This window comes from Pleurodeles waltl, chromosome 11 (assembly GCF_031143425.1).
Source record: "Pleurodeles waltl isolate 20211129_DDA chromosome 11, aPleWal1.hap1.20221129, whole genome shotgun sequence".
Lineage (NCBI taxonomy): Eukaryota > Metazoa > Chordata > Amphibia > Caudata > Salamandridae > Pleurodeles > Pleurodeles waltl.
Window position 1 is genome coordinate 260122061 of NC_090450.1, and position 17569 is coordinate 260139629.

Sequence of the window (17569 nt, forward strand, 5' to 3'; positions counted from 1 at the left end):
GAGTAAGAATACAGTAAAGGTAAGTAAATTACCCCACCACAGAGCCCAGAAAAGCAGGAGTAAAGTACTGCAAGTTTCCTTAGGGCACACTACACCTCGTTTTGGGATTTTGCAGCAGCCAACCAAGTCTGCAAAGAACAACTGCTGGATTATTGGACCTGAAGACCTGCAAAGGAAGAGGGCCAAGTCCAGAAGTCGAAACAAGTTCCAGGAAGGACAGGAGCCCCTGCCAACCCAGAAGAGGGTGCAAAAAGAAGAGTCCCTGGTTTGTTGAAGACTGCAGAAATGCACGCTAGGAAGATGCCAGTGGGTTCCTGCATGATGCAAATGATGTCCCACGGCAGTGAAGATTGCTGCTGATGAGATTTCGTGTTAGAAGGTGCCAACAAGCCTTGGCTACGGCAAAAGTGTGTTTTTCATCAAAATGGAGCCAGGAGGGATGTGGGGGCCTCAACTCTGTGTGAGGAGGAAGAGGGGTCTCTCAGCACTTTAGAGGGCCCTCAGGATGTCAGCCAGCACCCTCAGAAACCGCAGGATCCGGTTTCAAAGGAGGTACAAAACACGGTTGATGGAGCACAACAAAAGAAGGTCGCACAATGCCGGAGAGCAGCTCAGAGAGCTGAGCATCACAGGGTGGAGTGCTGGGCCAGGCTGTGCATCAAGAATTTTTGCAAAGAGTGCACAGAGGCCTCAGGAGGTGAAGAAGACACAAAACACATGGTTACCATCATTCTTGGGGAAGGCAAGGTCATACCTCCTCCAAATTGCGTCAGCAGGACCTCAGGACAGTCTATGTTGATGATGTTTACCCTCTGTGTCCTTAGGATCACGCTTGTTGTTGTGAGAGGAGTCCCAGGGTACCGGTCATCACCTTGGAAAGTGCCTGCTTGAAGCAGGGGAGTGACTCCATCACTCCACGGGAGATTTCTTCGGCCCTTCTGGTGCAGGATGAAGACAGGGAGTCCCCAGAGCATGCACACCATGGAAACTGTTGCAGTTGCTGACTTGGAGCTGAGGTTGCTGAAGAAAAGTGACACTTTGTTGCAGTTGCAGCGTTTCTTGGAGCTGGCCGCAGTTGATCCGAGGTCAGAGGATGCTGAAGTTGTCGCAGAGGTTCCTGAAGGAACCTTGCAAGCAGAATCTGAAGAGAACCCACCTGAGAGACCCTAAATAGACCTGAGAGGGGGATTGGCTACCTTATCAGGTATGGACCTATCAGGAGGGGTCCCTGACGTCACCTGCTGGCACTGGCCACTCAGAGCCCTCCAGAGTGCCCCCGCACCTTGCAAAGCAAGATGGCTGAAGTCTGGGACACACTGGAGGAGCTCTGGGCGCCACCCCTGGGGTGGTGATGGACAGGGGAGTGGTCACCCCCCTTTCCTTTGTCCTGTTTCCCACCAGAGCAGGGGAGAAAGGGTCCCTGAACCGGTGTAGACTGGTTTATGCAAGGAGGGCAACATTTGTGCCCTTCAAAGCATTTCAAGAGGCTGGGGAGGCTACCCCTCCCCAGCCTGTAACACCTATTTCCAAAGGGAGATGGTGTAACACCCTGCTCTCAGAGGAAATGCTTTGTTCTGCCTTCCTGGGACTGGGCTGCTCAGACCCCAGGAGGGCAGAACCCTGTCTGTGAGGTGACAGCAGCTGTAGCTGCAGTGCAATCCTCAGAGAGCTGGTTTGGCAGTGCTGGGCTTCAATGGTGGACAAAAGTCCGGGGAAATGGCCCTGAACTATGTGGGGGCATCTTTGCCAGTGCAAGGGTGCCCTCACACTTAGGCCCTCATTATGACCTCAGCGGTCTTTAGAGAAGACCAGTGAGGTCCCGCCAGACCGAAGACCGCCAGTGTTGGCGGTCTTCTGCCAACCATATTATGACTGCTGGTGACCCTCCGCCATATTTTGGTCGGAGAGCCGGCAGCAGCCATACTGGTGGTCGGCAGTGCAGTGGAGGTTGCTCCTCTGTCACCGCCACGTCATCAGAACACCGCCCACCGAATTACGTTTCAGTATTCGGTGTGGCGCTGTTCTGGTGACGGGGTGCTAGCTGCCTTTTTCTCTGACCTACCCACATATGTGCGAAACTTTGCATATGAGTGGTTAAGGAAGAGAAAAAGGCCGGAGCAGTCTAGTGGATTGGGAGAGGACGCAGTGAGGTAAGTGGGGCTGGGCAGGGTTGGGGTAGTTTTTAGGGGAAGGGTGGATTAAGGGCTTAGAGTGGGAGGGAGAGTTGGGGTAGTTTTCTTTTGGGGCGAGTGGCGGGTTGGGGAAGTTTATTTTTTAGGGCTTTTTTCTGGGTTGTTTATTTTTGGGGGGAAGGCGGGGGGATTGGGTTTGGATTTCTTTTTGGGCTTAGGGTGGGGACGGGGCAGTTTATTTTTTAGGGGCAGGGAAGGTTTTAGGAAGAGTGGGAGGAGAGGAGGAAGGATCAGGAAAGGATGTTAAAAGTGATTACATCAATGGTACCTCACCTAACAGGCTCATTAAAAAATGTACACTTGGATTTTGACAGGTGCAACACTTGCAGGTATCTCAGATGGGTTTTTTAAGTGATGAAAAGGGATACTATCTGTCTGAACTAACAAAAGGTGCAAAGTTATTTCTAAACAGGTATCAAAGAAGGAGAAGTGTACCACTGTAGCCTATGAGCCTGGTCCTTTAGCAAATGGCCAATAAGTGTACATCCGAAATTTTGCTCGGAAATGGAGAGATGCAATATTTGACAGCCTCCTTCTCAGAGACAGTGAGTAACCCTAAAGTGATAAAAATAAACAGCAGGAAGCCATTGATTCATTTACCTGATGTTCGACTGAACCCAGCCTTGCATCAGACACCTCAACAGACAGAAAAGGGGGCTCAACTGTAAAATCCCCTCCCTTAAACACATATGGGCCACTTTCTCAACTCTGCAAAGGACAGTTATGTATTCCTGTTTTTCCTTGTATGTCTTTTTATGTTGCTGTTTACCTTGTGCTTGCCTAGGATTATGGCACATGCCTAGGATTATGGCAAAATGTCATGCACCTGCAGAGAGAAATAGCTACACATAGCAATGTATCTTATTGTATTCATGCTAGTTTATTAGACAATATGTGTTATCAACACATGTCAGAAATAGGACAAGAAAACATCAGTGAATCATGCTTTGTATGCTCATTGATTCCCCACACCACAGGGTCAGATAGATTACACTCAACTGCAGTAGTACCCTCAGGAACAGCCTTAAGCGTCTTACACCTCTATATTTGTAGGTTGAAGGCGTGAATGCAGTCGCCACATGTTCAGGTAGCTCTTTTTAGGGTTAATGCCACAAAGTATGACTCACTAGTAGAAACATTACTTATCCTCTTAGATAGGCAGGACATTGAGTACAGAATAGGACGAAAAAAATGGGTGATCATAAGGCCAAAGAATGGATGGTAGCAGTTCTACACTTTGGGCCCATATTAGATCTTTGCAGAGTACTTCATCAAAAATGTGATGAATTTCCCGTCCACAGCATTACGGTCTCAATAGGATTTAATGGGATCGTAAAGCGGCAGGCAGGATATCCGTCATGTTTGTGCAGAGAATTCCCATCTGATAAGATCTAAATCAGGCCCCTAGGCTTTTTAGGGGTGGCACGTAGCCCACTGAGTGCAGCAATTATTTAGTAAACCCCTTACCCACGGAATGCGCCCATAGGCCACGACTCAAAATCATTGGATCAGTCTATGCCTATGATCAGTGGCAGCCCTATATAAAGTTTACCTGTAGAGGCATATCACTCTGGAATGGCACTGATATTAGTCAGGACACAATAGGAAAGTGTGCGCACACATGGGATAACAACATATCACTATATACTTGGGTGGATGGTGCTGTAAGCTGCCAGTCAGTCATGAGATTAATATCTGTTTGCTCATGTTTCGTACAGAATGGCACCATCAGTGTACAGAAAAACATCAACTGCAATACCAAAGTATACAACGCTAACATGCAGAGGGGCACCTCCAGCCTTATGGACTGCTACTGACAGTGTGGAAAATGGCTACATACGCAACCTACTCCAGATTGGAGTGGCCACTGCTCTTTGGTCATTCCAGGAGTGGACATTTCCAAGTTTCACCAACATCAGAAGAAAAGAGCTGCAGAATACTTTGGTACTTTGGTCTCGAAAGATGCCCCTAAGGAGCACAAGCTGTTCAATGATGCCCATTTCTTCTTCAGAAGTGTCTTGCCATTAATCCAGGCAGAAGCAACTGCTTGATGGTTGCAAATAACTAGATGGGAACTGATGAATATGATCTATGCCAATAAGGATGGGTTCAATGCCATCAAAGAGGAACTGAAAACCATGAGAGTAATACTAATGCAGCATAGGCATGTGCTGGACTTGATGAGGGCAATGGAGGGGGGAGAACGCCAAGGTGGGATTCAGACAATGGAACCTTAATGGAGACCATACAAACTCTGCATAACTTGTTAAAGAAAATGGTGGATAAAGGAGGTGAGCCAGAGGAATGGTTTAAGGGTTGGTTTGATTGGCTACCATCTTGGATGTAGAGACTGCTAAAGGGCTTATGCCAATTATTCTGATATTGCTTTTGATGCATTGTGTTTTTTAGTAAGTGATAGTATACTGTAAAAGAGTTAGGGCCAAGGTACGAGGGATGTTCACAGTAAAATTGCCTGCATAGGTAACAGATGCCATGAGGAACAGATATCAGCCGATTCCGAGCATAGATTCAGGGTCATGCGAAATTGTTGAAATATCAACTAGATGGGTGAATGTTAAGAAAAATATAAAATGTGAGAAACTCTCACCACACCACCACCTCATCGTCAGAAAGCATTGTAGAATTGTACGTAATTAAAAAACAGTACAAGCCTAAGTTTCACAAGGACACATAGTAGGGGAGTTCAAAAGAAAGCAGAACACAAGATCTAAAAGTTTAGTCAAACAGAAAAATATATTTAACAAGGCCTTGACAAATTTATGGTCACAGCACACAAGCACGTACCCCTACTCCCATTGTTAACAGAAATGCTGTTCCGAAAATGTGTGGTCAAAGGTAGTTTTAGTTAGTAGTCCTGGATGTCAGATAAGAAATCCTGAGAACAGGACAAATGACACAGTCGGGAAGGAAAGGTTTAAACATGATTAGTGTTAAAGTTCTGTCAGGGTGGCAAGATAAGGGGAACCGAGAGGGGAAGAACACAAATTCAAGGATGCAGGTGGTGTAGTGTTTAAGTGGAAACATATCAGCAAATTGCCTTTGATTCTGTGACTTATTTAAAAATAAAATTAGGATAACGTGCAGGAAGTCATTGTAGTTTTTGAGTATAAAAAGAGCTACCTGCGAGAAGTGATTTGAGATCAGCTTCAGCTCCATGAGGTTGACTGATCTTCCGGTGATATTGTGATTTAACCCATAGTGTATTGCCAACAGATCTGTGTCTTTCTTTTTTCCTAGCCAACACCATGCAGGCATCTTTTAACATTGACAGGAACCATTGTCACAGAGGTTTCTGTCTATGCTGTAAAAGTTTGATGGGCAGTTCTATCAAACATGATGACAAGCTTTACTTTTTTCCAAAACATTTAAAAAAAATTCAAAACTAATGGCCCACACACCATGGTAATTTTCTCTGAATTTGTTTTTGATAAAGTTTTTATGTTTACTGTCCCCAATCGTTAGGTCTTACCTGGAAGTTACAGACAGCTAAAGAAGGCCATCAGATTACCAACTCTAAATTGGGCGGACGGTCGGACGACTTACCACCAACTGCCTATGCTCCATCACAAAAGTATGACAGTGCCAGAACAGGAGGAGGCTCCTTGAATCTGGCGGACCATGAGTTTAGCGGAGAGGATACTCCAGCAATGTTGCAATGGAGTAAGCTCTCTGTTAGACTGTAAATCAGCCTCTTTATGTGTGTGTCCCCCAGGTTTCTTGGAAAGTAGATCCCATAATGAAGTAACATTAAGGGCTACAACAATGTAGAACAATATAGAAGATGAGAGAAGGGCTCCATTGCTAAACAGGCTGCACAAGCAGAGTTAAGCTGTACCCTCATAGTAAAATGCTATTAAACAAAGTAGGGAAATTAAGTTTGAAATATATAGGTGTACTTAATAGGCATACATAGCAAAATATGGCATTGCAGAGACTTGACAAATGAGCAGTCTTTTTGTTGCATCTCCAAGAATGTCTTTGTGGTTGCACATCTTTCCTTTGTGAACAAAAATAAGGCACAAATCCAACAACATGTTATTATACCAGTGGACTAAGACAAATTAACTTGGAAGGGCTAGTTAAAGTTATTACCTTAGTATCTTTATAACCAGCAAATTAATTCAGTCAGAAGCACTTCTCAAACTATATACATTAAAATGTAATTACCATGTACAGCACTCCTAGGCTTTGCCTTTGAGAAATATTAAATTACATGTACGTGCATATATAGTTTCAGACAAGCAAATACTCATACCTGACATTCTAGCTACCAATAGCAAACTACATATTATGACACATCTGCGGTCTGTCAAAAAAACTCCTTAATGTCCTATGCCCAAAAATGAAGGGGAACACAAACGGGAGGAGGTAATCATCCACAGAATGTCATGGCCTTAATGAACATATTAACCAGACAATGGCAGCCAACGAAAAACACATGAACATCAACAACTGATGAGGCTAACCCAAAATATGCTCTCTGTACTTCTTTTTATTTAATGTTTTTGAAGAATACGGCATGGAGTCTTACAGATAGCTAATTCTGTCTCTAATAAGACCTAAAAAGGCACCAATCAGAAAGTAAATTAATAGAAGATTCAAGTGTTCACTTCAGAAATGTCAATTAAGGACAAGAAATATGGCATATCAAGAAAATGGGTTTGCTTTTATATGCCCATAATATTGAAGTCCACTTTCTCACACACCCAATTAAAAGAGGTTGCTGCATCAACAATTGTTGAAGAAGCATGTGCTAAACTTTTTCAGCCTCAAATCTTTTCTGTTCTTCAAATTCAGAACCACATAGAATGACTCATGCAGCTTGATACCAGTAAACCTCAAGTGACTGTGAAATTGCTCTACCATCAAATCAAGGAATGAATCTGTGTGATACAGGACACATGGGAAACAAGTCATGATGCTTTTATATGTTACTCCAACAATCATTATTTTGGAGGGAGAAAAACCTCTCAAATCATTAAAATGTTATGCTGTGGTTTGTAATTAAGGACCATCTTGCATATTCATTGCTATACAATATTTTATTTGACAAAACATAGTTCACTCTTTCGCATCATAAAATTGCTCAACTGAAGCAATTATCTATTGGTTTACTGTTGGAGTATAAGATTTTTTTTGTTTGCAAATAGCAATGGAAGCAACACATTATTCACATTAAAAGTATATCCATTTATGCACATAGGCAAGCTAGCTGCATTAATTGTGTCAGCATTAGATAAGGAGCCACACATACATTATTTATTTTGTGATACAGTTGCTATTTTGGGAATAGGACTGTATTTTTTAGGGCAGTAGCACCTTTAATTGTGGGCCACTGAGTCTTACCCACACTGCCCGGAAGCTGTCGGCCTGACTTCTTAGCTAGCTCGCAATTCCTCCCACACCTAGAAGGTGAAGGTGATTTGTGGCAACCTAAATACAACACTCTTACTCCTCAGGAAAATCGTGGTGAACAAATCATACCCCTTTCCCTCAGTTACACAAAGACTCACACTGGCTGAGATGTGAATAAGTTGCAATATATTTATTAAAATCAATTGCATCTGATTATGAAAAGCATGGACTGTGATAATTAGGCAAATGAAACAGAGCACAGTGATCTTTGTTACCATCAGAGTGAAAAGGAGAAAACCCTTACCATTTTGGTATGATCCAAGAACCTAGAGATTCCTACCTACGTCCTAATATCTAAATCCTGAGAACATAAAGGTGGCAACCCTTCTACCTGTCTTGATCTACAAGAAGGACTTCAACCCCATACCTGAAAGGCAGGCAAGGGTCTGCCCGTTGTCTGCTGGCAATCCTCCCATTTGGCTGAAGAATGAGGGCCAGGATCAGTGCATCTGTCCATGGAATGGTGTATGTCGCAGGACAGCAATGACTGGACTGGCCTCTACTCTCGTTATGCCTATGTGGTGCTTATATAACAAATCTTACAGTATTCTAAGAACAGGCCTGACATGATAATATGTCTAAAACTGTGGATTAGCTCTGTAACTCCTGGAGTGGTAATACTAGTTAGAATATCATGTACCGAACATGACAGCCTTGAGCTGAGCGTAAGGTGAAATTCATGCAAGGGTCTGATCAAATGTGCACCATTTATAAATATGTCTTCTCAGAAAAGGCAGCTGAATAACATATAAAAACAATGAGGTAAAAGCTGGCTGTACTAAAATATATGAAAATGAATAAAACATGTATGTTTGTAAAAGGGCACAAGCTACGGGACAAAAGCTAACATAAAGGTGCCCAACCTAGGTACTAACGGGAACCCAAAACACTTTCATCACTTAATTTCTTTCATACAAACGTTTTATGCCAGCTAGCAGATTCTCTGGCATAGCTAAGCTTGCAGGTGATCTCCACAAAGTATCTCATGTACACAATTAGAATCAGTTATAGAATATCCATTATAAAGTTTACCAGGGATCGACAGAGGGCCTCTTTATAAAGATAACATATTTCAAATCTAAAAGATAAACAGCCTGATTTAGATCTTGGTGGTTGCACTGGCAAGCTGCATCAGCGGCATACCCAATTTGACCGCAAGTTGACAATCTTCCAACTGCCAAAGTTAGATGTTACAGACCTGCAGTTGGTGTACTGACGGCGGTTTGCTGACAGAGGGAGGATATTGCGGGACTCAATGTACATTGTACAATAGCAGTGCCTGTGGAATAGAGGTAAGTCGCACATACATACTGTACCTTTGCTACATGTCCCCCTGCATCACACATGACACAATACACCACATATACACTCGTATCCATTGCGGTTCCACCACTACACAACAAGGACATGCTGCAAAAACATTGCCATACATCCATGAAACAGCATACACACAACCTTGACACCCACACATGACACAACCACAACAACCAACACAACTACCCACTCATCTGCACAAACACATGCCCACACAAGCACAACTATATGCATCACAACAACCACTGCCACACAAAACCACTCACCCGAATATTCTACGCAGCAACACAACCTACACAACATGGGTGGCATATGCAAGTGCAACACATCTTGACACAACCACATCACCCACTCCAGCTCCATCTGCCTCACCCAGCCAATCGCACACATGCATACATATACTGTCTCACACAAGCAACTTGCAGCACAACATGACAGGAGCAGGTCACCTGACAATGTGCACCCGTGAACACGGTTGACAGGTGTGAATGTACCATCATTGTGGTGCCAGAATTCACTTGCAAATGAATACTGGCACCATAATGACATTTGTGCATGTGTTCAATATGTGTTGTGTACCAGTGTGTCCTCACCCATGTCTGACCCACTCGTGTCCCCGACATATGCATGTTACAGTAACTTAAAATAAAATATGTGACATGCATATGTCTTCAGTGGTCCCATGCTCATGTGCAGTGACCCCTTCAATGTACACAGCCAATCTGGGTTCCCTACCTTTGTGCCCAGCAATGTGGGGGAGACATGTTTTCTCTGTTGTCCCATGGCAGCAGCAATGGAGGGTCCTATCCAGTCGTGTCTAGCCGAAAACAAGAGTTGAATGGCTAAAAAAGGTGGTTTTTCACATCTATTCCCTTCCAATCTGTCAACTAAGACGGAATTCCTTAGCGGAGTCAGCAGCACTCGGGTGGGCTTTTGTTAATGGGATTGTCATGATCTAAATCTGGCGGGTGACTGCCAAGGCTGCAGGCAGGTACTCAGATGGAAAACCAATAGCGGGACTGTTACTGGCAGCATCTAAATCAGGTCCATAGTCTGAAACTTTGACAAACACTTTTGATGCACTTGCCAAAACCTGCTTTAAACTATGTGAGACTTGTTTTAAGCTACTGGCAACTTTTTCATAGTGGAAGAGGGTTTTCTAATTAACAAGATATTGTGTGCAAAATTAAACGTGTAGAAATAGCATGTAGGCCTCAAACTGAGAATGAAATGTATTTTCCTTTCTGTGCTATCTAAGCAGCTGAAAGCACAAGGAAACAACAGTTGTAGACTTAAGTGAAATAATGCACCATCAAGCCCAAATATTACATGATTTGGCAGTACTGACCAGGATTAAAATGTATTATGAATAACTGTTAAAACTTGTTTAGAAACTCTAGCAATGAACCATGCTATGAAATATATGTATTTTTCAACCATCATAGGTTTATTCAATTAATACAAATTTTTGTAATATCACAAACTCTATTTCTTTATGAATAGACTGGATAGAAAAGACCATATTGAAAGGAAATGTGAATTTCAAATATGCATTATACTAACCATGAACTTTTTCTCTCTTGTTTCTGGTGAGACCCGACATCCAGTAGATGGTTTAGTTGCAATGTCAGAGCAAAAAAAATAACGTTTCTTAGCTGCTTTGTTAGAGGGATTCATTGACAGAAGCTGTCCTGTTCTCATGAAGACATGAACATTGATTGGTTGAATAAGTGGTGGAGACAAAGAAAGAAGATTTAAGTATCAAAATTGTGTGATTATAAAAAGTATGTTCCTAGATTAGTGAGAGATGCCTGGGAGAATGTTTTCATGGAGATGCTTTTCAGAGAGGCTTTATCAGAGAAGCCTTAGAGGAATGGCTCATTCAGCAGCAATTCCCTCCTCCATTTTGATACTTTATGATTTCTTGCAGACATTCTCTGGGATACAACTCAGAGTCACTTTGAGCTGCAATATATTTCGACAGTTAGATTGAAATGTAATACTTTTTGCCTGAAACTTAATTGCTCTAGAACTCTCCTGAGTTTTTAAATGCTTTCACATCTTTGATTTATGATATCATTATGAGTTCCTCAAGCTAATTGATTAGTGTTTGTTTTATAAAACCATCCTCCAGTTTAGACTAGGGAATTAAATTGTATGGAACATGCTTCATGCATTGTTCTGTTAAATGTTAATATATGATTTCTGAATTTGTCAATAAAGATGCGAACCTAGGAAAACTGAAAATAAAAATACTTAACCTTCTTCAAATTTTCATACTCGGCTCTTAAAAGAAACGTCTTTTATATATTGAAAATCTTTAAATGTTGTGATTGCAGCTTCTATTTGTCTCAATCTACACCTCTGAGGTTCATTCCCTATGGTCCGGGAGTGAAGCGGAAATCTTTAAAAAATATTTATCACTGGTAATTTCCGTGTTAACAATGGTCTTGAGAATTTACATACACTTTTTCAAGGCGCTGGATGGCATGGTAATTTGACAGGCGATGGTGACAATTGTCTCACCAATGGAAATGTTCTCAATACCAACTGTGTTTTAGGTATTTCAACTGTCTGTACCTACAGAAGTACAATATAAGGTACCATAGTTCTATTTTACACGGAGATATAAAAATATCTGCTTAGGCCAGAACTATAACCTTGCTTTTAATCACCAATCTGTACAACATATATTAACAATGTTTGCAGATTCCAAGGTGAATTATTGCTTGACACTGGGTGAAATTATGTTTTGACACCAAAGCCACAAGCAGTCAGGCTTATCTCAGAGGCAATGTGTAAAGTATTTGTACCAACACATGCAGTGGAACAGTAAAAACACCTCAAAAGGACTCCACATCAGTTTAGAAAAATAGCCAATATTTATCTAAATCAAACAAGACCAAACAGACAAACATCCAACATACACAAGTAAAAATATGATTTTTTAAAAATTAAATCCCAGTAAAAGCACTTAAAAACATGATAGCTTCAACTGGGGCTATCACGACGTCGTTGACAGAGTCGCCACTCATGGGAAGGGCGGTGCTGGTCACGGAGTCACACGTACAGTACCTTCGGTAACAAAGAAATCAAACCGCTGCACAGAGTCGGGGAGGTGAGGCGTCGCTGGATCTAATGCAGCATCGGTTCCTTACTACAGGACAGGGGAGCTGATGCCGTGTCAGTGCAAGGCGTTGGTTCCTGATGATCCGGCAGGGTCGATGAATCTGGCAGGTCAAGTCGTGATGGTAGACCTCTCGGGGTTGCAGTCATGCCACAGGGCTCCAGGTGCTGTGGCGTGTTGGGTGTCACGGATGTCGGTGACACAGCACTTCAGGGCTCACAGAGTCTTGGGACTCCAGAAAGGCTGCAACGGCATCAGGCCTGAGGTGTTGTGTGGGGTTGTTGCACTCCAGAGGGGACCGCAGCTTTGTGTTGCAGGCAGGGGTGCGGAGTCGTGTAGCGGCACCAGTTCTGGAGTCATCCAGAGTCGGTGTACGTGGTTCTCCTTCTTTTTAGGCCAGTTTTCACTCCCAGGGGCCCAGGTACTGGAATAGGCACCAGCACCTGGCAAGTCAGCATCCTCAGCAAGAGTACCTAAGTGTTGGCAGGTGAAATTATGGATGTCCCTGAGACTTCTTAAGAGGAGGCAAGCTCAGTCCAAGCCCATGGAGAAACTTCTCAAGTAGGATTCCAGAAAGCAAAGACCAGTCCTTTCTCTCTTAAGGCAGAAGCAGCAGCACAGGCCAGCACAGGAAATCAACAGGCAGAGTGGCAGATTCTCCTCAAGCATCAAGCTCTTCTCCTTGGCAGAGGTTCGTCCTGATCCAGAAGTAATCTGAAAGTCTGGGATTTTTGGTCTACTACTTATACTCATTTCTGCCTTTGAAGTAGGCAAACTTCGAAGGAAAGTCTTTGCAGTGCACAAAACCCTGCCTCTCCCTTGCCCTGCCCCAGACATACACTAGGGAGTTGTTGACTGTTTTGTGTAATGGCAGGCACAGCCCTTTGAAGTGCAGTTGTCAGCTCTTCCCTCTCACTCCAGATCGGGAAGACTCACCAGGATATGCAGGACACACCGCAGCTCCCTTTGTGTCACTGACCAGAGAGAATTCACAAACAACCCAACTGTCAGTCTGAAAGTGTATTCATTAGCCAGGCAGAGGCACATAATGGTTAAGCAAGAAAATGCCCACTTTCTAAAAGTGGCATTTTCAAACAGACAATCCAAAAAACAACTTCACCAAAGGATCTATTTTTAAATTGTGAGTTCAGAAATCCCAAACTCATCATCTCTTTCTGCTCCCAATGGGAAACTGCACTTAAAAGATATTTTAAGGCAATCCCCATGTTAACCTTTAGGAGGGATAGGCCTTGCAATAGTGAAAAATACATTTGGTAATATTTCACTATCAGGACATCTAAACCACAACAGTACATGTCCGACAGTTTAAATACACTGCTCTCGGCCCATGGGGCTTCTTAGAGCCTACCTTAGGGGTGACCTATACGTAGGATAAGGGACGGTTTGGGCCTGGCAAGTGGGTACACTTGCCAGATCGAATTTGCAGTCCAAAACTGCATACACAGACACTGCAGTGGCAGGTCTGAGACATGTTTATAGGGCTACTCATGTGGGAGGCATAATCAGTGCTGCAGGCCCACTAGTAGCATTTGATTTACAGGCCCCGGCACACACAGTGCACTTTATTAGGGACTTACCAGTAAATTAAGTGTGCCAATTATGGAAAACCAATTACAACATCGTTTAGACAGAGAACACTTGCACTTTAGCACTGTTTAGCAGTGTCAAAGTGCCCAGAGTATCAAAACCAGCAAAAATGAATTATAGCATAGGATCCATAAAACAGGGAGTCAGAAGCAAAAAAGTATAGGGAAATCATGCAAAGAGCTGCAGGTCTAACAAATGTCCCCTCCAGCTGAAAGTGGGAAGAGGTACCCAACCACATGGGCGTTCTCATTACTAACGGAGAAAAACCTGGAAAGACCATCAGCGTTGGCGTGATCTGTTCCAGGGAAGTGTTTCACCAAAAAGTCCATTCCCTGTAGGAGATGGACCACCCCAGCAGTTTAGGATTCACACCCCTCATTTTCATTAGCCATCTGAGGGGCCTGTGGTCTGCCTGAACCTGGAATTGAATCCCAAACAGGTTGGATCTCTGCTTCTTCAGTGCCCAGACAACAGCAAAAGCTTCCCTTCATATTGCTCTCCACTTCTGTTCCCTGGGACGTAACCTCCTACTGATGAAGGGTACAGGTTGATCTGGGTGCTCTTTGTTCAGCTGTGAGAGCACAGCTCCCACACCATGCTCGGAAGCGTCTGTGTCTACCACAATCTCTTTGGAGAAGTCAGGAGACTTGAGCATGGGTGCTGTGTACATGGCCTCCTTCAGGGTGTCAAAAGCAGTCTGGCACACCTCGGTCAAGATCACCTGACATGGCTGCTTCCTGGAAGTCAGCTCTGTTAAGGGAGCAACATTGGTGCCAAATCCCTTGACAAATGTCCTGTAATATCTGGTGATTCCTAAGAAGGCCCTCACCTCAGTCAGGGTCTTGGTGGGTGCCCAGGCCAGAAAGGTGTCAATTTTTGCCAGCGGAGTGCCACCTGACTGTTCCTTACCTGGTGTCCTGAGTACACTAAAGACTTCTACCCTTTTTGGCACTTACTGGCCTTAATAGTGAGGCCTGCACTCTGCATGGCCTTCAAATCATCCTGGAGGTGGAGCAAGTGGACTTCCCAGCTGAAGACAGAAATGTTGTCTAAGTAGGCGGCACTGAAGTTCTCCAACCCAGCCTGGACCTGATTTATTAGCCTCTAGAATGTGGCAGGGGTGTTCTTTAACCCAAAGGGCTTGACACAAAACTGCTATTGTCCCTCTGGTGTTAAGGCAATCTGCCAGTACCCAGGTGTCAGATCAAATGTGCTGAGGAGCATAGCAGCTCCCAACCGGTCAATGAGCTCATTAGCTCTGGGGATGGGGTTTAGGTTAGTCCTGATGACAGCATTGAGCCCCCAGTAGTCAACACAGAACCTAAGATTAGGTGTGACACCAGGTGGAGCAGCCTTAGGGACCAGAACCTCAGGACTGGACCAAGGGCTGTTGAAGTATTCAGTCATCCCTAACTCCAGCATCTTAGAGACCTCCCTCCTCCTTGATGCTGTCTCTCACTCTGTCAGCCACCCTGTAAGACGTGTGCTTGACAGGCAGACTGTCCCCAGTGTCAATATCATGAGTGCACAATGGGTGAATCTAGGGTTGAGTGAGAACAGTGAGGCAAACTGATCCAGTAACTGACGAAAGTCCCTCTGCTGTTCTAGGGTCAGAGTAGGGGAGAGGTTCACTCCTTCCACTGACCCACCCTGCTCTTTGTCAGACAGAAGGTTGGGGAGAGGTTCACTCTCCTCTTCCACCCCATCAACTGTGACCAATAGCATGCTCATCCTAGACCTTTCAAAGTGTGGTTTGAGGCGGTTCAAAAGTAACACTCTTAAAGGGTTTCTAGGAGTCTGCATGTCCACCAAGTAGGTCACACTACTTTTGCGCTCCTTTACCTCAAATGGCCCAGACCAACTGTCTTGGAGAGCACGGGGATCTACTGAGGCCGTCACCCATACTTTCTGGCCAGGCTGAAACTCAATCAGCATACTATTCTGGTCATACCAGTGTTTCATGTCTTCAGGACTAGGTTCTAGATTGTCTTTGATAGGTTTCCGGAAGCGGGCTGTCTGGTTCCTAAAGGCCAGCTTGTAACGGAATATATACTGGGGGTACGTCTTGAGAAGTTACTCCCAGCCCTCCTTCACCAAACTGAGAGGCCCTCTCACAGTTGCCCATAAAGAAGCCCCAAGGGACTGAAGCCAACCCCCTTCTGTGGTACCTCCCTGTAAGCAAACAACAGGCATGGTAACAAGATGTCCCACTTATGCATCATGGGTTCAGAGAGACCATAATCATGCCTTTCAGAGTACAGTTGAATCTCTGAACCAACCCATTGCTCTGGGGGTGGAAAGGGGTGGTAAACTTGTATGTTACACCACATGCCTTGCACATGGCCTTCGTGCACAGCAACATGAAATTGCTACCCCAGTCAGATACCACCTCTTTCCGGAAACCTACATGGGTAAAGATCCTCATAAGTGCCCTGGCCACGGTGGGTGCAGTCACTGTCCTCAGGGAGATTACATCTGAGTACGGGTAGCATGGTCCACAAAGACCAGAATAAACCTGTCGCCCATGGCTATCTTGGGATCCAGAGGCCCCACAATGTCCATGCTCACCCGCTCAAAAGGGGTGCTCATGACATGGAAGGGTTGAAGAGGAACTTTGCACCTCTTCCCAGATTTGCCACTCACCTGGCAGGCAGGTCTGACAAGTTCTGAAGAATACATCTAATTTCTTCCTCACTTGAGGCCAATCAAAGTGTATGACAAGCCTGTCAAAGGTCTTTGCCCTGCCCCAAAGGACCTGCCAGTGGCACATAATGAGACATACCCAGGAGGAAGGTTTTGCAACACTGGGGTACTACCACCACACAGGCTGCCCCAGGCTCAGCAACCTTAAGCTCACTATACAGAAGATCATTCTCCCAGTAAACTAGGTGTGATCCAGAGGTATGACCAGCTGGCTGAGCCTCTGCCTATTTCCAAATTCCCTCAAATGTGGGGCATGCTTTCTGCACTGCGCATAACTCTTTCCTGGTGGGGCCTCCATCCTGCTGCCAATGGGACGGCTCTGGCAGGTCCCCCATTTCAGCCACTTCTTCCTCTGTAGGTTCTGAGGCATCCCCCTAAGGTTGAGCCTCCTCCCAGGTCATGGGAATCTAGTAGTGGGTTTCTCAGTCACCCTTGCCCCATCCATTCCTGGCAAGCACCTGGCCACTGTTTCAGGCTCCAGGTCTTCCTGACTACTCTCTCTCTGGCAGTCATGGACCGTGTGGTCATGCACGCCCACTCTTGCAATTTCAACATTTCAAAATGGGACCTGAGCTTTACCTCCTTACAGGCAGTATGCTCCAGGTCATTCCCTAGCAGACAGTCAATAAGCATGGATGGACTCACAGCTCCCCTCCAGGAACCTGAGACCCCACCCCATTCAAAGGGAACCTGCGCTACCAAGCATTTGCACTCACTGTTGTCTACTGCTACAACTTGGTGGACCACAACATTAGGGATTACCTGATCTTGAGACACCAGATGACAGCGGACTGTTGTCATACTGGCTCCTGTGTCTCTAAGAGCCTCCACCCTCCTCCCATTGATGGTCATCCTCTGCCTGTACTTCTAGGTATTAACAGGTATGATGGTTCTCTGGACCACCTAACCCTCACCCAGGGTTAACTCAGCTGGCTCCTCACCATTAACCGGGACCATCTCGTCCCAAAATGCTATACTGGCCACCCCAAGTGACGGCCCACTGGCTTGGGAGCGTAACCACTTAGCACACTTGGGACTCCATCTGATCTGCCCTTCCTGACCACAGGCAAAGAACTTGATGGGTTCCTTCCCTGCAGGCTTACACTAAGGGAACTAGCTCTTCTTCTCAAGACAGGGCTGGGAATCTTTACCCTGGAAACTAGTTTGGGGCCCTTTAAATAACTCCTTA